At 39.8% G+C, this 25,474-nt stretch overlaps 1 long non-coding RNA gene across 1 annotated transcript in view; it reads left to right on the forward strand.

Annotated features, from left to right (window-relative positions):
* LOC147335862 (uncharacterized) overlaps positions 1 to 5,221 on the forward strand; it is a 42,102-nt gene extending 36,881 nt beyond the window's left edge. The window contains exon 3 of the long non-coding RNA XR_015128611.1: positions 1,785 to 5,221. This is a non-coding gene — a long non-coding RNA (uncharacterized LOC147335862). The remainder of the gene's footprint in view (positions 1 to 1,784) is intronic.
* Positions 5,222 to 25,474: the final 20,253 nt, after the last annotated feature.

A 25,474-nucleotide genomic window follows, 5' to 3' on the forward strand; every position in this document is an offset into this window, starting at 1 on the left:
GTTATGCCAGTCTCCAAGTGCTGTTTTCACTTGTGTGACTGTAGCACAAAGCAGTGTTTCCCAACCTTTTGGAGCTACGGTACACCACCAAACAAAAATGTCTCAAAAAGCACCAGGCATAGAGGAATTGGCTCGGTTTGTTCCCAATATACCTTTTTTGCTTTCTTCTGACCACTACTCATGCTAGGGCCTTCCTGACCCAGGTCAGATTGACTACTTTTTCTTTTCAAATATTTATCTATTGCTATTACGCGCTGTGTCATCTCACAGCATGACCATCATGTAAGTTCTTCTTTGTCTTCTTCTGTTTTACTGGAAGTTGGCAACCCATTTAATTAGAGCAGGTAGTTGTACTGCCCTCTAGTGGAAGAGAATGTAATTGTTCTGCCCGTTACTCACGCCGATCGCTTAGAGTACTAATTAGGTGGAACCAGATAATCTTCCATGGCACACCTGATCATTTCTCACAGCACACCTATGTGCCGCGGCACAGTGGTTGGGAAAAGCTGGCATAAAGCAAACCAGTGCTGCTAAATAAATCTGCAAAGCCACCTTAGACCAGCTTTAAAACAACAAAAAACCTTCCCTGTCATGTAAAGCTTCTGGTACTGTACTGCTCACCCTGGTCTCAGTGGGGATAGTTGGTGAAGAGGTCAGAGAGTGAATTAACACTTCAAAGAGCCAAACGTACTCCTGACAGACAAAAAATGAGCATCTGTACCCGGATATAGGAGGTCTTTTTAGGTCATTGCATCTCCACAACGGATACTCAGCATTTAAGGAAACAGCTAAAAAAAACAGTGTGATGTGTCACCTTTCCAATAAAGATGGCGATCAGCTTAATTTGTCTAATGAAGGCTCATCTCATCTACGTAACACAATGCAAGAGTCAGTGAGCAAGTCTCTGTTTGGTTTCTGTGACTGTGCATGTGACAGAGACCCACTGAATATAAGTGGGGGATAGTTTTAGCCTGTTGGAGCTTCTGTGCCCACCATTCATATTATTATTATTATCCTTCATTTCTATCCTCAATTTCCAACGCCTTTCACCACGTCTCACCAGTTGCTCACCAGAGAGACGATCATGAATGTGATTAAGGGAGAATGATATGAAGGAATTGATTGTCTGTTGCGCAGCACTCAGTGTTTCTGCTCCTCGTTCGCTCGTCTAGTGATGGAGGCCCGGCAGTATTGAGTGAAGCCAATCCCCTGTGTTGCCTGAGTGGATCACGGGGTAAGCTCTTAATTACTCTGAGGGGCAGTTCTGTGGCATTACGAGCTGTGTAAACACACACAAACACCCACACACAAACAAGAATTGAGGACTCACTGAGCTGAGAGGATGAAAAGCATCCCACACACTCGATGATAAACAAAGTAAAAATTTCAGATAAAACATCTTTGACAGCATGCCTCGACTTTTGAGCGACAGCAGAGGCTGTTCTCTTCTCACGGAGTGTAAAAAAAAAAAAAAACACGTAAAAAATCAGGAGTTTGAGAAAGCTGTGGAAAATATAAAGGTCAAGTTAGGTGAATGAAAACAAAAATGACTGGGAAGACAGCACACCAACGGGTGACACTGACTAATTAATACTTAAACATACCAATAAATAAAACCTGCATTTATAGTCACCACGTGTAGGGAAAAGTAAGATTACTGCTTTCATAGCCAGGAATAATTAAATCTCAGTGAGCAGGGTATATGCATAATTATATATCTTCCTGTCTGAAGTGTGCTCATGCTTATCTTTTGTATGGTAATTCCTTAATTCTTTGTTTTTCAGGTATCTGTGAAGCGGTGGTAAGCTCTTTGAAACCGAATGACCATTGCAACACGACTCTCAGCGAGGCAGCCACGAGTGGAGCGGGCCATGCGAGGTCACAATAAGTAAGTTCCCCAGGGGCCTGCATGCTGCTGTTCTCCAGCTTCCTTGTTGGGTTCATTTCCCGCTGACACAAGAGGCCACGGTGATGGCCTCTACTTCTAAGTGCCTCAAAATATGCCACTAACATGCTGCACAGAGCAACAACTGTAAAATCAATAACATGTTTTTTAAACCTCAGGAGTGCTCGAGGTTGCCTTAGATGGTTACTGCACTGAAATGACAATAGAATCCATCATTTATTAGTTGAGCTGCCTTTGTGCTTTGTATTTGTTCATTTTTCATTGGGTTTGCCTCATACTTTAAAGCGTTTTATCTGATATAATAAAATATGTTTTAAATAAGCAACATGCACATGATGAATTGGTACAAAACTTTCATATAGTTGGCTATTCCCGCTTCTTTTTTTTGTGTTTTTCTAGCATGCAGTTTCATATGGTTTTCTATATCAGAAGAACACATAACCATATTTCATGTACTGACTCAGCTTGCTGCAACACCCCAAGCCATAAATAACCCCTTGTTTGTCATCATCCTACCAGTAAGCTCATTTTAGTTCCCCACCTACGGGCTTTTTATGCTGTGTAAACACTGTGATTTTGGGCTATCCCAGATGAAAGATGATCAGTGTGGAAGAACTGTGGCGATATCTTTGATTGTGTCTCTAAAACCGCCACACTATGGTAGAAGTTCAAAAGTTGAACGTGACAAAAAAAGTGTAGCAAAGTTGGGATGACCATGCCAGAGTGTGTTCACTGCTACTACGAGCAACAGGAATACAAGAGAGACACACACACACACACACACACACACACACACACACACACACACACACACACACACACACACACACACACACACAAAAAAAACCCCAAACACATGTTATTCAAGCCCAGTTGGAATCTATGAAATCAAAAGTCAAAGTCAATCTGAAACAATCTTGACCACAGTGAAACCCGTGCGTAGCTGTGTCCACACAGGAGGCAATTGGCTGTGACCAGGCAATCAGAGCCTATAGAAAGTCAATGACATTCAGTGACTTAAAGCAGCTGCTGGCAAAAAAAAGAATAAAACCCACATGAAGTAAGTGGATCATCAGATAGATGTTTCTGAACTTTGAGGAAAGTGTTTCAAGCAATTACCAGTGAGAGCGCAGGATACTGTTGACTGACCTATGACAGGGTAGTAAATACAATTCAATAAGGAGAGATCATTGGAAGGTATTAAACATCATTTATTGATCTGCACAATTCAATCATGCTATTTGGCAATTAGACTCCGATGGCCCATCATAGCAGAATGAAATCCCAGCAGTGATAGGAATCAGGGCAGGAGCTCCCAGGGTCTAGATGTTGGTGGTGATGATGATAAGATGAAGGCTTGGATGGAATGACTTGTGTGAGATGGTGATGGGAAGAAGGTGGGTTGCATTAAGGAGCAAGGGAGAAGGAAAAATGAAGAGTGCAATTTAAAGTAAGCAGAGATTTGACTACAGCAGAGATGTCAGCATTGGGTTTTACAGCATTGGAGAGTGGAAATAATGTAGAAGCATAGACTAGAGGCCAAACACCTGGAAAGAAGAGAGATGAGTCAATACAGATCTTTCTTATTGAACTGAGCCTGGAATGTCCGATAGTGACCAGCTTCAAAACGACGCGTGACAAGCAAATCGCTCCGTGTTTGGATACAGTTTAGCAGCAGGGGACTGGCAGTGATGCTGCGACCAGATCTCTGAAAGTCAGGGACATTCAGGAGCTTCTATGATGGAAAAATCTGCTTGTGACACAAAGTTCAAATATTTCTCAAGATGCCTAATGTCATTGACTTTCTGTGGAAGAACTGTGGACACACTAGTGACCTGTTAATGACAGCTGCTGTCAAAAAGAAAGTATTGGTCATCTTTACATACCCTCTCTGCACTAAAAATGCATTAATTATTACTATTATCCTGCAATATGCACAAGACTTTAGGAATTGGAACAATTTGCATCTTGTCCAAATATTGTAGACCTCCAACTTTAACACAAACTCAGGCCTCTTACAGTAAATGTTCAATTAATGCACATGATTGCATGAAGGTGTAAGGTCCTTAAAAGGTAATGGGGAAAAAAAATGAAAGAACACTTTAGATATCAAATATTTTGATTTTCAGAAGCTTTTCTCTTACTTTAAGTGACTGGGAAGTCCTTATGTGCTGTCTGTTAGTAATTAAACTAAACTTACTGGATAGAATTAATCATTTTTTTCTAAACTTACTTCATACAAGGACAAACAACCACATGCCACTGATATGCTCTCTACATGTCGGTCTGTTTTGAACGCTCATTCCATAATTTTTTACCACATGTTCAAAGTGGTTTGTTTAAAAGACTCAAAAACAGTCAGGAACACACTTCATACAATTGTCATTTCCACATGTGAATAACCAAGAGCCCCTCTGGAGAAATATCAAAAACAAACATCAAAGTGTTTGACACTGTGAGGGCGGACATTGGGATTGGACCATTACTTATTCATTCCTGGGGGCCGTTTAGGAGATTCAGTCAAACAGCCTTTATACCTTTGGACTGTGGGATGCAAAAATTCTGTATTTTGAGAAGCAAAAATCATTCTTGTAATAGCTTTTTGACATTAATGTTTTTTTCCCTGTCAAATCCAGTTTTTCGTCTTGTATTTGTTATGCTGTTACTGTGCCCAAATGTCTTTATTTCATTCCCTTAATGGTAAACTGTGGGTGTAATAACTCCATTGTAGTCATGGAGATTTATACACTTCCTGTATAGCGGATCCTGAGAGTTACTTTTCTTGGTATACTAAAAGGATAGTCTCTGGAGATTTTCACATTGCTTGGTTGACTAATGTTTCTGACTACTTGATGGAGATTTTTTCAAGCTTCATGTTCTCAAATAATCTTAAAACCAGGCCTACTTTTTATGATTCTGACTTCTTATACAGACTTAAAATGTCTAATAGACACAGCGGTCCACCGTGTCCATTTCTTGCTTTGCCTTTCAAAAGCATGAAATGTACACGCATGCAGAAGTTGCAGTAAGCTGCAGTAACAGCAGAGAAAGCATTTACACAGACATCATTAACACATTTGCATGTCTGCCTAGCTTAATCATTTCTGGCGATTAAGGACCATGGGGTGTGTATTTCATGTGTTTTGGCTCAATACCGCTTTCAATATGTTATCGCCCCCTGCTGGTAATGCAACTTCTGCATGGTGGAACCGGTGCGTCTATTTCACATCTTGCCATGATGCATTAACGATTTAGTAAAGGAACCATCTCACTGATTATTTTACAGCAATATTAAAGAACAAAAAGAAAAAAATGTGACCTTCATCTTTCATTTATTTTATTCATTCATTCCAACATTTGTTACTGTTGTGAATAATTATGGCATTAAAATGATCAACCCAGACCATAGTTCATATTTTTCCATAGAGTATTTTTGTCAATAAAGAAAGCTTGGTACCTTGCATACCACTGGACTTTGTTTGCAATGATTAGAAAGTAATAAACTTCCCTTGTGAGTAAAACTCCTTGAATTTGGTCTCAACCTCTTATTCATTTAATCCTGCAGGATTTTTGGCAGATGGTGAAATCCAATAACAGCATTTCTGCTGCTTCTCTGCCTCCCCATGTTGCTGGGTACGTGCTTACTGCAAAACCACATTGGTTTTACCTTACCTTTAGTACACGTTGCTGTATCATTTTATTTTCCTTTTTGGGTTTATATCAATAAACTTCTGTAAAAAAAAAAAAAAAATGTTCTGGCAGAAATTTACAAGGACATTTTCCATTATTTACATTTGTTTTTTGTGTTGTCACGACGGGGTGCGCCGGTGTGAGGAAAGAGGTAGACCCAGATGCAGACACGGTGGAGACAAAACGTAGTTTCAAAAATAAAGCGAGCCTTTATTGGCTGATTGCAGAAGAAAAAACAAGGAACTAGGGAAACTAAGGAGGCTATGAACACTGTGTTAACAAAAAGGCTGTGACACTCAGTGAAAAACTATGACAAACTGTGAACACTGAGGAAACTATAAAACACAGAGAAACAATGGAGTAAACCTATGAAAACTGTGGTGAGGTTAACAGACGATCTGACGCTGACTGAGTGGAACACACAGACTAAATACACATAAGGAATGATCAAAGGAAGTAGAAGCACATGGGGAAAACAGCTGACAACAATTAACATAATGACAGGACACGTGAAACTAAACATAATAAACACAAAACTCTTTCAAAATAAAACAGGAAACATAAGGAAATCCAGACATGACTTGAACTTGACAAACAAAGAAAACTTAGACATGAAACATGAAGCAGAATGTAACTAGATAAACCGAAATGAAACTAGACTAAAAAGAATAACAAAACACCAAGAAACTCAGAATACAGGGTCACATGGCCCAGGGCCATGACAAATGTGCCCTAGTATGAAAACCCAACCACACAGACCAATATGTAAATTATACAACATTATGCAGTTGCCTACACAATGCCAACTTAAAATTGTCAACAAATCAGCTCTAAGCTCATATCAATCTGGTTTCTGACAATAACGAATCATTGTTTTATGAATAACATTGTCAATGCACTAAATGAGATAATTATTTTGTACTTTTATATATTGTAAATAGTTTTGGTTTCAGTTCAGGCAAATGTTTCTGTAATTACCAATTATATTGGAACTACTACAGAAAGTGATTTTCTTCCAGTCTTTTACTTATGACCGAGGTTTTTCCCACAAAGTTTGGTTCTTGGTCCAGGACCATAAATAGTTCCATTTTTGATCATTGTTCTGCACATTTGTATGCAGATGACACATTGTATTATATTGCTGATTTTATAAGTAGCTTGGAAAGAAAAGGGTCTGGACTCACAGACATATTGCTGATTTTGTTCAACTAGATATAGAAGATATTTAATGTCTGTAACATGCTCCAGTCTGCACCTAATACTCTTAAACGTATACATGTGATACACTTAAAGGTTTTTGTTTTATAGAGCCAGAGGTGATTGCAGCAATAGTCTTCATATATCCACAATACAAAGATGAATATCAAGAGAGTTAAATAAATACCTGTAATATCTGGATAGATGACAAAGTTACACTGAAGTATGATGGGCAATGACTTCACTTCTGTTTAGACTTGTTCTTATTGATTTGGCTCTTGTTTCTGTATCTTGTACACTTAATACAACTGCAGAAAGCATTTTATTTAGCTGTTTTTTCCCTTTTTATCTGACAGTTTTCATTTGGGTTTTCATACAATCATCACAAATTACATTATGATTCAAACAAAGCAGCTATGCCTACCAACATTCACTCCACAGAGGAAAGAAAATAGATAACATAGAGAATGCAGATGTTGTCACCAAGATATACTGAGGTGGAGTGACCCAAGTATCAAGCAACGCACGATACTTACTTTGATTTGACATGTTCGCCTATACTGGCTGCGTCCCATTTTAACACCGCACGGATCGAGAACGGTGATGCTCCTTTCTTCTCAAAGTTTGCAAGTGAGCTCTGTGCAGGTACGCGTACGTGTGTGGGCAAAACCCCGCTCTGTTCTGAAATGTATTTCCAGACCCCGGTGCTTGAGTTGTGGGGGAAGAAAAGAGGGGAGATTGAAATGTAAGGAGCTGCTGCAGTGGCGCCACAGTGATCTGAAGGGTGCCATGGAGACGCCTGTCACGGGTTGGGGGGGGTCCTGTGATGTTGATGTGTCTCTGTCTGCAAAGGCTGACAATCTGCTAAAGTCACACTGTGTAGATGAGCGCTGCGTGCTCTTACCGCGTGTGTCTATGAATGTGCAAACGTATGAATTTCTGTATATTCTATGACAGTGTGTTTGTGTTTGAGTTTCGCTCGCTGCGTAGGTGTGCGCTCGCTCTTTGTAGAAGTCTACTTTGATTTCAATACATCCAAAGAAGGTGCTGCCTGCAGTGCAGTGACAGGTTCAAAAGCAAATCCACCCAATTAGGACCAGAAAATGTTATTTTCATTTAGAACCAATGAGCACAACCAAATGCAGCCAAAGAAACATAACACAAAAGTACATTATCCTTGTACTGCTCGACTGATAAAAAACAAGAGTGTAATTTTGCACTATTGGCTCCGAGTGATCAAGTGAGTTTGCCGAACAGTCTTGAACCATTACTGGACAGTTTGAACACCCAGTGTGTTTGTAAACTGTTCTTCCTTATCTTCCTGAACAAGTACATCAAACAAACTTGTCCTGAACTGACTCCGGGCTTGAAAAGCCAGTGGAAATCAAGTTAGTCAATCTGCCTCGAGAGCACAATTTTATTCATGTTAACTCGGTGGCATTAGTAGAAATGACAACCTACTGTAATTTTCCAGACTGTTTGCCTTGACATTTTAATTAATTTAGCAGTTTTTGACCAAAGCGGATGCGGCCTGGGTATAGATGAGCTGCCCTCACCGGAGCTCTGTTAGTGTCTTTGAAACATCGCATTAGATCTTTCATCGACTAAAACTGCTACTTATTATATAGTAAAATACGATCACCTGCTGATTTTCATTTCATCCTCTGTAATATTTGTTAATTCTTATTGCAAACTGTGACCACTAACCGAATCTTGCATTTTCACTCAGGATTCAGTCCAGCACTACCTGTTCCTGAGTGTTCTGAACTCTTGATTTGTGGTTTGATATACTGCTTCCTAACTCCCAGCCAATCTCACCCATATTGCTAAATCAATATGTCCCCTGATGAATGTTCGCCCTGACAGATTGTGGGTGACAAAAATCAACTCAAACATTTGCTGCATGTCCATTTAACAATCCATTTGTACATAGCGGATGAGGCGATGGTACCGGGCTCGGAGACACTATTCCTATTTCAATTACAGCAGGACTCTCCCGAGGATAAGGTTGAAATAGAGTTCACATCAACAGACACACAAAGAGAAGTGTGTCTTTGACATCTAGGGAGTTGATTTTATTGCATTAATTTGCTGCGTCTTCCATTTGTTTTTGATAGGTTACAATCACAGCACTCCAGTTTTTACAACTCACCCACAGCATGTCCAGAATGATAAAACCTAATTAAAAACTCATTTAATTGACTTCATTTCCCAGACCTTTAATGTGATTAAACTCTTTTCAGAAAATCAGGTTAAATGATAATTCTTTCAGAGTTAAGATATTCAGAAAATTTCCATGTGTGATATTCAAGTGTTATGGGTTCACTCGAGAACAAATTCTGAGTGAGAATGTGTGAGAGTCGGCAGGAGGAGGGAAGTTCTTAGTGAGAAACTGTGTTATTTTTAAATGTCTGACTCATCCCTATGTACTTGTACTTCTCTGTCACCACGAGAGTTCGCCTGTATGACAGGAGCTAAATATTTTAAAAGTAATAACAGTATACTTATACAAACTTTTTTGTCTCGCACTGCGGTATATCAGGGAGGCGTTCTTTACCAATCCGTGCAGCAGATAAAAAAAGACACTAATGGCATATTTATGACTATATTTCTGTGGTGATTGAAGCATAAAACAAATTTTGACACTGACATTTGACTGCAACTATCTATCTTGTTTGCGCAAGACATGTTAGGGTACTTCGCTTCCATTCAGTATTGATATAACGAGACAAAAAAAAAAGAGGGTAATTGCTGAAAGTGGCTCACTCGTGCTTTGTCCCAGCAGCTCGAACCTCTTTACACGAGAATACCATCATCAGGGTCTAGAGGGAAACCCGCTAAGTCTGGCTCTTCAGGGGGTCTCGATTGCGACTGGGCAGGATTTTTAGCCAGCAAAAGGAATTAGACACAATGAGGGAGCCGGCAAATCTGCCATGATGAGGCTTGGCTGGCAAAGACAGCCAGATTCTCCAGTGTAGCATGAGCAATTCTCTACATAAGCACATATCTGTGTCCAGAGAGGCCCCCAAACTGAAGTCTGAATGTCCTCCCAGTCAAAGCAGCAATCAGCCATAAACCAAAATACAGAAAAATAAATGGAGATAAAGATGTAGAGAAGCATGCTGGAAAATTAATAATTTCTCGCATATTTTTAGGTCCACGCAGCAGTTTTTTTCCCCCCTAGTCAGATCAGTGTGCTCTTCTCCTGTTGGCAGTAAAAATGTTGAATTTGCTGAGGCTGTTTTGACTCTACAGAGCAAATTATGTTGAAAAAGAAAAGACAGTCTCATAAAATCCAGGAGGAGATAACACAGTCGGTGGCATTTATCGTACGGTCCAGTGATCGCTTAGTATTTACGGAGCTCTTACATTTAGTCTGATCTGCAACCAGGACCACATTTGTATCTGTAATTGTCATTAAACTAGATTTATGAATTTATTATTAGCATATCTTACTGGCAGTTAACTAGAACAGTCCTTTTTACAGCATAAAAACAGGGCTCATTGTGAAGGTCAGTGTGCATTCACTGGAGGGGCTGTCTGTGTAGGTTCTCAGCCATGATAACCAGCTCAGCTCGCTGCACTTTGATAGTATTTAGGCACAATGGTCCTTTTTACTCTTTTGGATAGCATGTATAATGTTTACTATGAGCCTTACAGACTGGCAACATGTCCAGTGTGTACCCTGCCTCTCACCCTATGACTGGAATAGGCTCCAGCCCCTCTGGACCCTGAATTGGACAGTCTGGGGCTGGCGGTTGCCAGGGGAACGGTACTTGTCTGAGTGCATTGTGCCAAGTGTAAAGTTTGGTGGTGCGGGGTCAACATGCCGAGATATTCTAGACAATTTCATGCTCCCAACAACGTTGACTTTCCGCTCCAACATGACTGCTAAAGGTCCATAAAGACATGGATGTGCAAGTTTGGTGTGGAAGAACTTTACTGGCCTCCACAGAGTCCTGATTTCAACCCAAGACAACACCTTTGGGATGAATTTGAGTGGAGTGGAGCTTCTTGTCCAACATCAGTGTCTGACCTCACAAATGTGCTTTTGGAAGAATGGTCAAAAGTTCCCATAAACACCTTCCCAGAAGAGTTGAAGCAGTTATAGCTGCAAAGGGTAGGCCGACATCATATTAAGGATTAAGAATGGGATGTCGCTGAAATTGTGTGAAGGCAGACAGGCGAATAGTTTTGGCAATATAGTTTAGCAAATGACTGAAATTCATGCACATGAAACATACTTATACAAGTAAGTCATGAAGTGCTGCTTTGAGTCTGTTGTTTTTCCGGGATTAACACAAAAATTGAAGCGTTAAGGCGAGGGTTAGCAGGCATCTTTATTATCCGTATAGCACCTCTCAATACCAAAGTATTTTATGCACAAACAACTCTTGAAAAAACAGGACTCGTGGGTGCATTCTAGGATGTCAAGAAGCAGTCGCACAATGATATCAATGCAACGTGCATGACAGCCTGCATGCTGAAAGGCAATATGTAAGAGAGCAGTCCTGAACTTCTCTGTGTCACACACTCATCTGCATCTGTCACAATCCCCGTTTACAGGCCCCCCGGTCATGTCACACAGACATGTGAAAATAGTTGTTGAGAGAAAAGTGGATAGGGAGAAGTAGGCAACAGGGGCTGGGAGTGAGAAATCAAGCAATGATGAAATGAAAGCAAGTGGGATAAACAGGGGAGCAAAATAAAGAGAGAAGAAATGTGAAGGCAGGGTGGGAGATCGGAGAGAAAATATAGGAAGAAGGTAAAGAAAATCACCAAATCAAAGTGGCAGGGAATACCAGACAGCTTTCAATTTGAAGCTAAACCTCCCATTTTCAATGCGATTCAGACAGCTGTACAGCTACAGCTATATATCTTTATTTTAAGAAAAACAAAGCACATTATGTTCACTTTTACACATGCTATATTTAAAGCATATATACGGAATTATTCTTAATCTTTGGCTGTGCTCTAACTTTGATTTCCTTTTTTTGCTCAAGCAAAGTACATCTTAAAATAAGTACATCGTGTGAGTCACAGACAAGGGCCAGTTTACTGTAGGACATCACGCGCGACATAAAATGCAGAGCACTCGAAAAAGGAATTTATTTATACTAATGAGCTACACAGGCTGGCCATTTAAAAAGCACGAGAGCATCCGTCATCGAACAAAACCGATAAGAAATTACCCTTTGAAAGATGAAAAAAAGTTACATCAGAGGCACTTAGGTGGGAACTGAAATCATAAAGCAGCAAACGCCCTGACGTCATATCGACACACCAATTAGAAGAGTCATGTAACACCCTCTGGTAATATCACCAGACATAATTGCAGCGCTAAAATAGAATGATGGCTAGATCAATACAGAAAACCTTAGAGGGAGCGAGAATGTGTATGTGTGTTTTATTGTGTAGAAGTCGATGTGTGGGAAGAAAGAAAAAAAAGGTGGGAGAGAGAGTCGGAGAGGAGGGTTCCCAAAGGATACCACCATTTCATAGCACAGCGCTCGGTGGTACCTCCTGGGCTGGAACTAATTGGTGCAAGATTAACTTTCCAGTGGGATATAACGACCCCGAGCAATGCCACACATCTATGGATCAGTGACATCGGAAGAGGCCGGTTTCCGCGCCACGCGCCTCAAATGATTATTTGGCTCTGGACTGTCTGGCTACCACTTTAGGGACAAAAACAGAATGCGTCTGGAAATCCTGCCGGGCCTCGATATCTGTTTATGAGAATGTGGAATGCTGACGCGTGTTGCACCAGCAGACGCTGTATTATGGTTACAGTATCAAACAGGATCACATAAGGAGAAGGATGCTCAGATAGCTAAAAAAATGCAAGTTTAATGAGTGTCATCTGGTGCAATATGCGAAAATAATCAGGTGTACATTTGTGAGAAGTAGGGAAATTGCTTCTCCCTGCAGCGAGGACAAAACTGTATTTCTTTAAAGGTTTCCGTGTACACTTTTTTGATCGTGCTTAGGCTGCAGTTTTGTGCAGTTTGCATTTAGCCCTCGAACAACCGCTTGTTTTTCCTCCCGCCCACTCCCACTCTCACCAACCCAGTCTCGACAAAGTGAGGGCAGCGTCGGTCAATTTCGATGTTGAACTAGCGGTTGGTATCAGACAGGCTCGTTGTTGACATGTTGATCTCCGCCACCATCGATCCAGCCTCTATTTGATTATTGGATGACAGCTTGTTTTGGCAGGATTAGGACTCCAACCTACAAACTCGGCCGGCTGCACTGCTGTGTTCTTTGCAAAGTTGGTGTTGATTCCCATAGCGGTACGGAGCATGTCACCTTGATGTGGAAACACTGTTGTTTTTAAAGTTGTTTTTCTCCAATGCAGCTCTAAAAGTTTATTCTAAAGACTATTTCGGTTGAATAATGCTCATTAAGCTTATGCTATAACATAAACGTGCTTCACGATTTCTTCCTGCTTCAATGAATTTTGAGCCTTTCTAGGTCTTTTTTTCAGATACATCCTCAGTCGCTGCATTCAACTGATTTTAAATTGTCACGCCTAACTCCTTTACCATTTGCAGCTTTCCTTCCCTTCCTCTTCTTTTTCCATTATATTAATGAAAACACACTTCTGCACACACATACACACAAACACAAAAATGAGGATAATTGCTGTCCTTTTCTGCCATTCTCATATTTTCACGCAATCACTGTTTCTCTTCTCCATGTACCCTTGGGGCGACCAATTGTTATTTTTACCCAAGATGCTTCTGAACATAATCGGCCTTTTGACAGAATTCATAGTGAGTTAAATAAAAAACGTTAAAAAAAGAAAAAGGGAAAGGAAAGGGAAAAAAAAAACCCTCATTCATCCGGGAAAAGAACGGTTTGAATATAAGTCAGACGTCCCAGTTATCGCAGCAGACTTGACAAGGTGCCACTACCACAACTCATTTCACCTGTCAACGGCGGGTGTATTGACACATGGAGGGGAGATGGCGTTTTCATGGGTGAGCGGCACCCAGTAGTGGAAACCATTTTGCAAGGTAACCAGACTATTTGTGGGTCATATCCCCTTTCAGGATGGTGTAGCGTTTCATAACGCCTCGCCAGCTCCCTGCGATCAGCGAAATTGTTGTGTTTGACTTCCAGTGTGACATCCCGTCTTTATTTCAGTAAAAGCGCCGTGCTGAGGTCTCACAGAAAACACCAAATCTACAGTCAGCACAGCACAGTGTATAAAGTGTATAAATAGAGGCAGTGCTGATCAGGGTGACTCAGAACAAGACTGGAAGTTTCATTTAACCAATACACCAGTAAGTGGAATACATTAAATGCAAAGAAATTCATATAAGAAAATATTCCCCCATTGTTTTGACCTTTTTTTGTTCCTGTGGCTCCATTGTTTTAATGTATTATTCTCATTTTAAACCTGGCATGTGCCTGCTGTGCTTGTGTGGGTCTCGATTAATTTCCACCATCACAGCAGGGATACAATTAAGCAGGTGAAAAGTGGTTATTTTCATGCCTACAGTACGTGCTCTCAGGTCTTTTCTGACCTGAAAGAGCAGTGCCCTGTTGTCCACTGTTAGCATGAGAATGCTAAGCTGCAAAAGTGGGACGTAATAAGTACAAATACTTCCTTATGTTACTTAGGTACAATTTTCAGGTTATTTTTCTGATACTTCTCTACATTTTGACACTAATATCTGTACTTTCTGCTTCTTACCTTTTTAAAACAGGCTTGTTACCTTTGGGTTAACACAGTTGAGAGAGATTTTTATTTCACATCACCGCACGCCTTCAAACATCAAACCCATCTCAGACTAAACAGAGGGAACATTAACACATACAAGGCACTCGTATTGGCGTAGCCATCTCCAAGGCTTGTTACACAAAAAGAGATCAATGAAATAAAAACATCCTCAGTGAGCCAGAATGACCCAGGGGGGCGTTTTTGGACCCACTGGGTCCATAAGGTCCTTATACTTCAGTATCTAGCTGGTGCTACAGAAGAGGCGCAAGCACAAAAAGGGTAACGCTTTTTTAAGTGGCAGGTAATTTTAAATGCAACCTTTCAAACTCAGCTTATGTCGGCAAACACATAAAACGGTTTGTGTTTGCAGTTTATTGCACACTGTGTCTGCTAAAGGTCCAGCTGCTCTACTCCACAGGGAGAGAAGAGAGTGGGAGATAAGTTCACTGTGAGATAGACGTTATATTTAAAGGTAAGGACTGCTCAGTGAGATTTGATAAACTGGAAATTGAAAGCTTACATGTGAAGTCATCTTTTTAAAAAATTTGTGCATCTGAATATAATGCGAGTTGTGCTGAGGTATAATAACTGTGTGTTGTTCGATGGTTGTGTGAAAATACTCTGTAGTTTACTGCAGGATGAACAGGTTAGCTTGCAGTATTATTGTGAATTCATAGTAAAACACTGGTGCACAGCAGCTGTAATGTTCATGGTCAGAACTGCTAGAACTCTACTCATTTTACTGTTTAGGTGTGGGGAGAAAAACTTTAAAGTTTATATTCCCATATACTAAAATCATTTTATTTTCGAAATTCAGTTAGCTTTGCACGAAAATAGCAGGTAGAAACATCCTTCATAGAGCTACGTTTTACTTTAGGGCTTGTACTTTTCACTTTCACTTGAGTAAAGAAACCGAATAAGTACTTCAACTTTTACCAAAATATTTTTAATACAAGTATCTGTACTTCTACGTAAGTACAGAAAGTTTGTACTTTTACTAAGATGGTGGTATGACAGACTAAATGGATTCAAATGTGCTTTTGATTTAACCTCCTAGGACCTGGCGTCCACATATGTGGACGTCACATTTTGGGTTATTTTGACCAAAATACTAAATTTTGCTCTACAAGGGCCTGATATCCACTTATGAGTAGGGATGGGTATCGTTTAGGTTTTATCCGATACCAGTACCAAACCGGTACTTTTGAAATGGTGCCGGTGCTTAAACGGTGCTCGAACCGGTGCTTAAAGAATGGAGAACACAAAAGTGGTGCAAAAACCTCTCATGTTCAGCTGTTTTTTTTTGTAAAAAGATAACAATGTTAGCCTTTTCTGCAGCTATAGGGCATATATGGCATCACTCTTGGCTGGAAGCAGTGCTTAATCAATGGAAAAAACACAAACTTTGTCCAAAAACCTCTCGTGTTTAACTGTTTCCCACTTTTTCTTTGGTCATTTTAGCCTTTTTGGCCAGGGTGAAGGGAGTATCTGCCATCAAACAAGAAGACAGCTGCATGTAGCTACGACGGTGTTTGCTAGTTCACCTTACATGCATTAATGTAATAACGTGGTTAGCCTACTCAACGTAAATTACACACGGACAACATTAAGCTACTCACGCAGAGAATAACTGCTGCTGCTGCCATCATCATCTGTCATCATTTCTGCTACACTGGCAGGGCTAGGGGCCAGGACTCTCCTCTTCGGGTTTTTGGGGGATGTTGCTAACACCGGGTCTGATAACAGGCACCACACCCGCAGTAGATGTGCTCGGTGTGAGGTCTCGCAGCAAGCTAGCAAGCTTACGAGGACATTAAACTGCCACTGATCTATCGAAATTTTAAACGAATATCCTCATATGTGGCTCTCATTTTTCTTAGAAACAAAAATCAGGTTAAAAAAATCTGGTAATTCTTTATTTTTACATTCATCGGGTCCCAATCAGCCCAAATATCAAAGAGAAATTAAAAATACATGCCGTGGAAGAGTTCGAGTCAATTAATTTTGAGTTAGTTAATTTTTTTTTGTTATTAGACAGATTTTATATCTGCTTAATGTTTCTTATGACTTTGTTTTCATCACCTCAGTTTTAATTTTACTTTTTAATTTCCTATGTTTTTTTCTTAATTGGTACTGCTGATGTTATATTTTTCACTATACCTAGTGTGTGTTACAGCCTTGGATACGTTTCTCCGCTGACTGAAATAAGCCCTTTCAGCTCCCTTTTTTTTTCAAAAACACAGCCTCCCTTGAAGTCGGCTTTCTTCTGACTGACTAAAGAAGAGGAGCAACTGAATAGGATAACCATATCTGAGACATCTGGTGAATTTAAGGCTGTCTGAAAACAAGTATTTAGACCAAGATATGCATTTTGTTCTAAATACTTTATGTGTGTCCAACATTATAACTGTATTCAAGATGGCAAATAAAGAAACTGGGCTACTTTAAGCACCTACAAGTCGTGCAACCCAAGGGTTCCAAAATGTCACTGTACCCTAAAACTCTGCACAATGAAGCCTCTGGGGACCAACAATGTCCTACAAAATATCTTCGCCATCCCTCAAGGGCTTGTTAAGATATTTTACAGTGGCTCTAGCTGAGGAATGACCAGCTGCCTGCAAACCCAATTAGCTAGTCCTATAGCCATTGTGCTATAAGCATGGCTGTAGGAATACCCAACAAAATAAAGTGTCTTAAAACAGAAGTTATAATGATGTTATATCCCTGATTTGGTTTGCCATTCCCAGAGGAAATCACCTGGCTATCTGTGGTCTGTCAAATGGTAATTAGCAATTACCAGACCCTTGTTTACTTTGGCTCCCTACCAATAACTTGTGCAACTATTCACACTGAACACTCAGAACAATGAACTGCACAGTAAGCTGTGGATTCTCAGTGGATCAACAGACGTGCTTTAGTTCTTATTTTTTGTTAATATCACACAGAAAAATTTGATTTAATGTCAAATTGTTTTCTCCATATTTTTCTTTTCATGTATTTTCATGCAGCAGAGAGGAAAAAACACGGTGTTTCTTGTGCGTTAATAAGTGCCATGTACCCATCCAGCCATTTCCCTGGGTAAAATTATTTATAGTTGTGCTGCAACTGCCACGCTATGACTAAGACTTTAATGTCTATATGAGACAAAAGGGCCTGTGTAAGAAGTGCATCAGAGTATATTCGGTATATTTGTTGAAATGATAAATTACAGCAGAGACACAACTTCTGCCTCTTGTTACAAATGGGCGCTGTTAGAGTAACAAGTTTGGGGTCCACACAACACATTTACGTACATCGACTTAAATTTAATAAAAGCGATGATTTTGTGTGAAATTCAGCCACCCATGTGAGTAATGGATGCATGTGTGTCATATTTCCTGTGGAGCTACTGAAGGTACAAATGCAAAAGAAGATTGATGGGAAAGAGAGAGGGTGAACACGTAGGCCAGCTGTCCAAGATAGTCTTTACAATGGAAAGAAGAGCAGGCCATGCAGGTTTCAAAGGTAATAAAGGAGCAACTTAGTAACTTTACTGTCCTTTAAGATAAAAGTTAACAAGTGCAAATGATATTTGCGTTATAATACTGTCACAGGTTGATTCCTCTGTTCCTCTATTTCAGAGATTCCAGCTTGCAGTGATTTTTGCCAGACTGTGCATCACATTCAAGTATTAAATTAAGCTTAAATTCTCTACAAACACTCCCGAAGTAGCAGCCCTCATTTTTAGTATGTATAGCAGTATAATGCATCACTATTATCACATTAAGTTTCTATTCCAAGACCTAATGCCATTTACAGGAAGGCTCCAAAACTTAGCCCTGACCAGTATAGCTAGACTTCACTTCATCATATCGGTGGGGATAAAACAGCCTAGGCTCTACTTAGCTTACCAAACATGGCACAAGTTTGCCCGAGTAATGCCTGTTACCCAAAAACCTGGGGCTTCACACTGCTCTAAACGCTTGTTTTGTGTGTGTTTTTTTTCTAATATTGAATTTTAATGATGTCAGTGAGAGAGAGCCCACAGCTATGACTCTGAGCACCACTGACCTGCTGTTCAAACCTTCTGTTTATGATAGGGACACAGAAAGTTGCCTTAAAGCAAGGGTGAGGGAGGAGAGCTTCGTTTCGACAGTGGGTGATGTGAGGGTCTGCATCATTGCCCAGCATGAGGTAAATAGGATTATTTTGAACTGTGAATCACACAAAGCCACTTTAGTAGAGTTCAAGAATAATATTACATAGGTATAGTAAGTCAGCAGTCCCCAACCTCTTTTGCGCCACGGACCGGTTTATGTCATAATATTTTCACAGACCGGCCTTTAAGATAAATACAACAAATGAAACCAGTACCAAAAAAGACGATTTATTCATAACACACAGGAAAAGATCCAGGGAAACCGTGTTAACAATAAAAACGATAAAAAAAATAATGCTAAAAACCACACAACTCATGGACCGGTACTGGTCTGTTGCCTGGAAGTTGGGAACCGCTGTACTATAAGTAATACTGGACTGAACAGTCAGTTTGGGAATAGCAGCAGATTCCAGTTATTAAAGCCTTAGAAATCTTGGAAGTTACCAGAATGACTTAATTATTTGTTAATTTTGATCAGAGTTCTTTGGTTCAAAAAACTTTAATGTTTTCTCTAGAATCAAAATACTGTTTTTAATTACCCAGAAGCCTCTGTCATCGACTCGCCCTGCTCTCTGCCTTTACCTGACATAGTTGGTACACTGAGACTAAATGAGGAGCACAAACGAAGCTGTGCGCACCCACAAATGAATATTTAAAAATTGAGTTATGCAACGAACATGTATTTATGATAAGACAGAGCTGTGACGTCAACACAGGCAGTGATGCAACAATGTCTTGTATGTTTTTTAATCACATTCGGATGAATTATGCAGACGGGATCTATTTGCAGGCTCCCAAATTTCAGAAATCTGCGTATGTGTGCGCATGCACGCGGGCCTTTCCCTTGACACACGATGTGGAAACACAAAATACATGCCCAGAGACATGTGAATAATTTACAGGCTTACCAGGCTGAGGTTGTTAGGCCTGTTTTGATAATACCTCTCCAGACCACAGAAGGAGGAGGAAATATGAACAGCGAAAGGATAGGAGACAACACACAACACTTCTACAGTTTCCTGTTTTGATATCATTTGTAAGTCAAACCTGATTCACCCAAAGTCAAAAAGTGTACTTTTAGTAAGTCCCAATTTGGCTAATATATTATAGCTGTCAGCTTGATGATATTTCTTAGGTGATTTGTTGACTTTTGAGACTCTTTAGTGACTTTTTTCTTCTTACAAGTCTCAAAAATCACACATGCTTATTTCTGTAACCTAAGAGAGCCTGGTTATTACAGCCCAGCAATTCACTTAATCATCACCTCTGACTTAATTGACACTCTGTTACACATTTTACTGCCAGCTGTTCAGAACTTAAGGTCAAAAGGTGCCACTAAAAAAGGTCATGCTTCATCAGTACCTATTTTAGTTTTACATTCAAAGGCATATAAATATCAATGCAAAAAAATGCAAAAACCTCACAAATCCAACAAATAAAAAACTAAAAAGTCCAAAGACTTCATGGTATTTTTGCAGCAAACGCCGTCCTATCAGAAAACCTTCTGAGTTGCATGCCTCAGTGCTGACAACAGTATTCACTCAAAATAGTTTTTCCTCAGTCACACATACTTACGTTAGATGCTGCACACAATCTCCAAAAAGCAGAGGTGGAAATAAAACCACGACTGAAAGTCATTAGACCTCTGCTTTTCTATCATCCGAGTTTCATCTGGTGCCTGCCATCTCGTCACCTCTGACAATGCTGGAATAATTGATACGAACATAGAGCTGGATCCCCATAATAAAAACACTCTGCATCTGAATTAACTGTAATGATACAATCACACTAGGGAAAACAGTGCCTGGAGGCCGCGGTCTTCCCTTTAAAATGTTTGCGTAGAAGATGGAGACCAGGAATCACTCGCCATCTTCAAATCTACTTTGAGGCATCAGGACAGCAAAAAAAAAACAGAAAAAAGATCGAATTAGTCTCCAATCAGTTTGCGGTAAATTGTTATAAATTGTTGAAAATTGCAAATCTAATGCTGCCTATTGTAAATCTATTGCGGTTTACATACATTATCAGTTTACATTAAACTGAAATCACATTAAATACTTTCATTCAGAGTTCAGACAGTTTGTCTTAGCTTTGCAACCAGCTGAGACGAGTTGCAGACGAGTTGTGTTCATCAGCACAGACCGACTCAGATTGATTTCAAAGTGTTGGCATTCACCTTGAGATCAAAAGCGGCTGCCCAGTGGTTAAGAGTGTTGCACACTCAACCTTTGGGGGATCATTTGGTTGCAGGAATTACTTGCAATTGATCACTGAATGCAAGAAAAGTGGGTGCAGTTGGTGGTATCACTGAGCAACTCCTTATGGTCTCTTCTCTCTCACTACGAGTCATAAAATCAGAGAATAACCAATAAATATCAGTTTGATAAAATGCATCAAAATACATATATTCAGACCAAATCCACAGTCCTTTCCACTTGCACCTGTCCACTAAAGATTTTCATGGTAACCATGGTGCCAAGTGGCTACAACATCCATTAATGAAACACTGCAGTTTGTGACTGACCAGGCAGCAAATTAGGCAAATTCTAGGACACGTTATGTATGACCTTATTTTTTTTATGACAGTTTATCCTAGCATTTGACTGATTTATGTAATATTAATTACTCACTTATCGATTAACATTAACACACACTAACATTTTCAGGTCAGATATGTTTGGCTTTTGCATGCGTGTCTGCTAGACTCCATTAGAGCAATGCTTAGGTAGAAGGAGAGCGTGCAGGCTTCCATCTAACTTTGTGCTGGCAGGGAGCTGCTGTTAAAAATAGCCTCAAGCTGAACACACAAGTTTCCTCCTACTTGCCTCACACCAAAAACCACACCACAGTATTTGCCACTGAAATACATACAGTACCTCTGTGAAGATAAACGTGTTCTCAGAGTGCACTGGTGGTGGTGTAATATTGCTTTCCGTGTTTGTCTTTGTGGTGTAGTACACCTGCTGTGTCTGGGTCCATTCTCAAATTTGTGCTTCCTGGTTTGGCAGAGATTTCATAGAAATGTACATGCTGCAAAGAATAAAGTAAGCAAACGTAGCCCCAGGCTATCAGCTGAATTAAATACTTGATCATTTTCCTCGCTGAAGGTTTCCTCGTTGCGCTGAAAAGGAAAATTCACGAAACAAGGTGAAAACAAAATGGACAAAAAATAAAAATACAGCAATCCGTGGATGTCCGTTGTTGCACTGCTAACAAGAGCAATCCCCGACTGCGTACCTCCACCAAGGTAGAAAAATCCACCTATGTAGGACCAAGTGTAAAGATCTGATGCAAAAGGTCAGCTTTGCTTAAGAGTAAGGAATCCTTTCAAAAATCCTATGGAGCCATCTGCATTTCTAAAGTGGAACTAGTCCCATATTTGTTAAAATCTCCTTGCAAATTGGTTAATAACTGCTAGAGTAATTCTGCTAAGTTGGCCAATCACATATAACTCTTGGAAATGGTAAAAAATGGAGGCTATGTTACAAATGAGCTCGGATAACGCATGCATTAAAAGATAAAGACGATAAAGGTGACGTGAAAGGACAAAGCTGTGGGGGCTTTAAAAGGAGTGGAAACCCCAGTTAGAGGTTCCAGTCTGCCCGCACAAGGACAAAACAAAAATCATCCTTCTGCTTTGGGATTTTTTTAGACTTCTCTTCCAGACATAATGATGACACCCAGTCATGCATGAGATAGTTCTGTCTTTGGGCCATTCATAAGATATTTTTCTCCCACATACATTCCAATTTTGATTCAATCTGACATCAGTTTTGTGAGCACAAACCAACACCACATTAGCCTCTATTACAGCACTGTTTATCACAGATGGGTATCTAAGAAATCAGTAAATAGACATTAATGTTGGCAGTGTCTACCGGCCACTTCCGTCCAAATGCTGCTATCTCTCCCGATGAGCTCAGCCAGGAAATAACAAAGAATGGCTTCTCCATTTCACAAACACTGACACAGAACTTTGTTTGCGGTGACATTTTTCACCGAACTATAACCCAGACACTTACAGCCGAATCACACTAGGAAGAGATCTCTTTACTGAAAACAGTAGGAATGTTTACAATCAATAACACATACATCCTTTTAACCAAAACTGCTGACGCCACAGGGGAAATCAACACCCATCATTTGAATCAACAACAGCAGGTGACAAACAGTGTGTAGGGTTTCCTCATGACTTACTCCTGATTGCATCAAGTCCACAAGGGCGAAATGAGGAGCCAGTCAAAATGCCATAGCATGTGAGGTGTATTTTTTCAGGAGTGTACAGCATGTCCAAGTATATTTTTTTGGGTCATGTAAAGGCAGAGCCCTTGTGATCAATAGTCAGTGAAAACTAGCATAGATGAAGGTGACCGGTGGATCACTGATGGTTCAAATCAAACTTTATTAGAATATTTGGACTACGAACAGGAAATGGATCATAGTTCATAAAAAGAAATGTGGCACTGCTACTGAGAATATAATCCCCTTAGAATTACACAGAATCAGTGTGTTTTATCTGAAAGTATGATGTAATCATATTTACCAAGTAGTTTCCAATAATTATTAATAATAAATACTTATATTGTAAGAATTTTTATGCAGTGGTTGACTTGATGTATCTTACAGGAAATAATATGAATATTAAACAATTAAATCATTTTAAGTAGAGAGAAACTTCTATGTATTTTTATCATAAAAACACACATTTTTACACTTTAAATATGCAGTACTTTCTTTGTAATATTATATTATGGTGATAATAATGTTCATTTGTTTTTAAATTGTAAATAGGAAAAGGAAAATGGTCCATATCACATTCTTTTATGCATTATCAGAGTGCAACTGAATAGTCAAAAATCCACCATGCTCACTAAAACAAAGCATAAACTCTGATTTTAAGCCACTCTAAAATATAAAAGTGCTGCATATTTACAGTGTAAGTTGGGGAAATATTTTTTGCATTTACACCAAAATACACGAAAGTTTCTTATGAATTACAGTATAAATATTTCATCTTTCTTGTAAAGACTTCTTATTCTCATGTACCTAACCAGTAAGTATGTGTCGGTAAATAAAAATACATCATAATTTCAGATTAAATACAGTAAAAAAAAAAAAATCCCATTCCATTAATTCTACAGGAATTACACCCTTAGTCATGGGTTGTGTGCTAGCTGCTAGCACTTTCTAACAGCTAACAGCTAGCATAATAGAGAAGTCAAAATGGCAATTTTAGTTAAAGGCTATGTTTAAGTAAATCTACATCTGTGATCACTGGAACAGTACCACAGAGCGATGCACTTTAGGTATAAAACAACTGTGTATAAGTTGGATGATCTGATATCCTCGTGTTGGTGTTGTTCCCAGACCATCATGAAAATGTTGTTCCAGGTTCAACATTGCAAGTGACCAATCACATTGTTGTGACGTTATTCTTTTGCGCACCAAGGCATTCGTGCATTTATGAAATTCCAATGTTGCAAGGACAATATCAGTTCTGTTTACCGTTTATTAAAGGGTTACGGTTACGGTTAGGGTTAGGGTCCGTTGATCGGAGGACAGAAGCGGTTTCTCGCAGCTTAAGTACAGTTTTTTTACGGCGGTTTTTCCCGAAGTCACAAAAGTATGACGTCACAACATTCTGATTGGTCACTTGCAATGTTGATCCTGGAACAACATTAGTATGATGATCTGGGAACAACACCAACACGAGGATATCAGATCGTGCGTATAAGTTAAACCAGTATGTGTTACCTGCACACAGTTCTTTAAGGCCCAGCGATGGAGAAATTCTAATCCAGGAACCTCCAAGGAATTCAAAAGTTAAATTCTAAAACTCATGATGAAAATAGAGGTGAACATATCCCCAGTTTCTCTACTGCATATTTTATTATTTTTTCATGTCCACCATAAATGATCTACTGTAATATTTACTGAATTTCACTGAAAACTTTCATTTGCTGGAGGTGCTATAGAAAAAGTCAGAGGTCAGATATTCACACTATGCAAGATGCTCTCGAGGATCTTGAACATCTTCAGCAGCACACTGTAGATTTTTACATATATTAACACCGTTCACACAAATGCAAACCTCGTGATGGTGATAGAAGCTAAAGTAGAAGTCATCAGTTTTTAATGGAAGTGATGGGCTGACCAAGTGAAAACAAAACTAGCAACACCTCCCCTTTAGTCGTTCTTCAATTTTACAGTTGAAGCGTTAAGATAATGACCATGAAACACAAATAGTGAAGCATTACATGTTATATTTCCCCCACTAAGAAACTGCATGCAGATTTCATGAAGGAAATGTCACATGTTAATTCTAACCTCGGGCCTTTCAAGGATTAGTCGAACTATAAAAGCACAGCCTCAAAGATGCATCCTACAATCCAAGCGCCCAGAGGGAGTGACAACAAACAGATGGAGCAATTAAAAGAGTTTGAGCAAGCAACAGACACACAAAGTTAAGACATGATGCGGAAGTTGCGTGAAGTCGCAGAGCGCGAGAGGTAGTAGCAGATATTCAGCTGCACAGCCCACACAGTCTAATCTGTCATCACCGACTCAGATGGCTATTATGCATATACCCATGTGCTGCTCTCAGACACAGAAACTAACATCTGTTTACCTAAGCTGTGAGCAACTTCTTCTCAGTGGGACAGGAGAGGGCACACTGATTCACCCTGACAAGAAGCAACAGCAGGTGTTCCACGAAAAGAAAAAGAAAAAAACTAAAATAAAGCAACTTTCTTTCTTTCACGGGAACGAGGGCGGTATGTCAGGCGCAGTGGCCCGTGGACATGGGATGGACTCA

Source organism: Aulonocara sp. 'chitande type north' Nkhata Bay, linkage group LG3 (assembly GCF_057382095.1).
Source record: "Aulonocara sp. 'chitande type north' Nkhata Bay isolate Kocher_YH1m ecotype deep benthic linkage group LG3, A_spYH_male_GT1.1, whole genome shotgun sequence".
Taxonomy (NCBI): domain Eukaryota; kingdom Metazoa; phylum Chordata; class Actinopteri; order Cichliformes; family Cichlidae; genus Aulonocara; species Aulonocara sp. 'chitande type north' Nkhata Bay.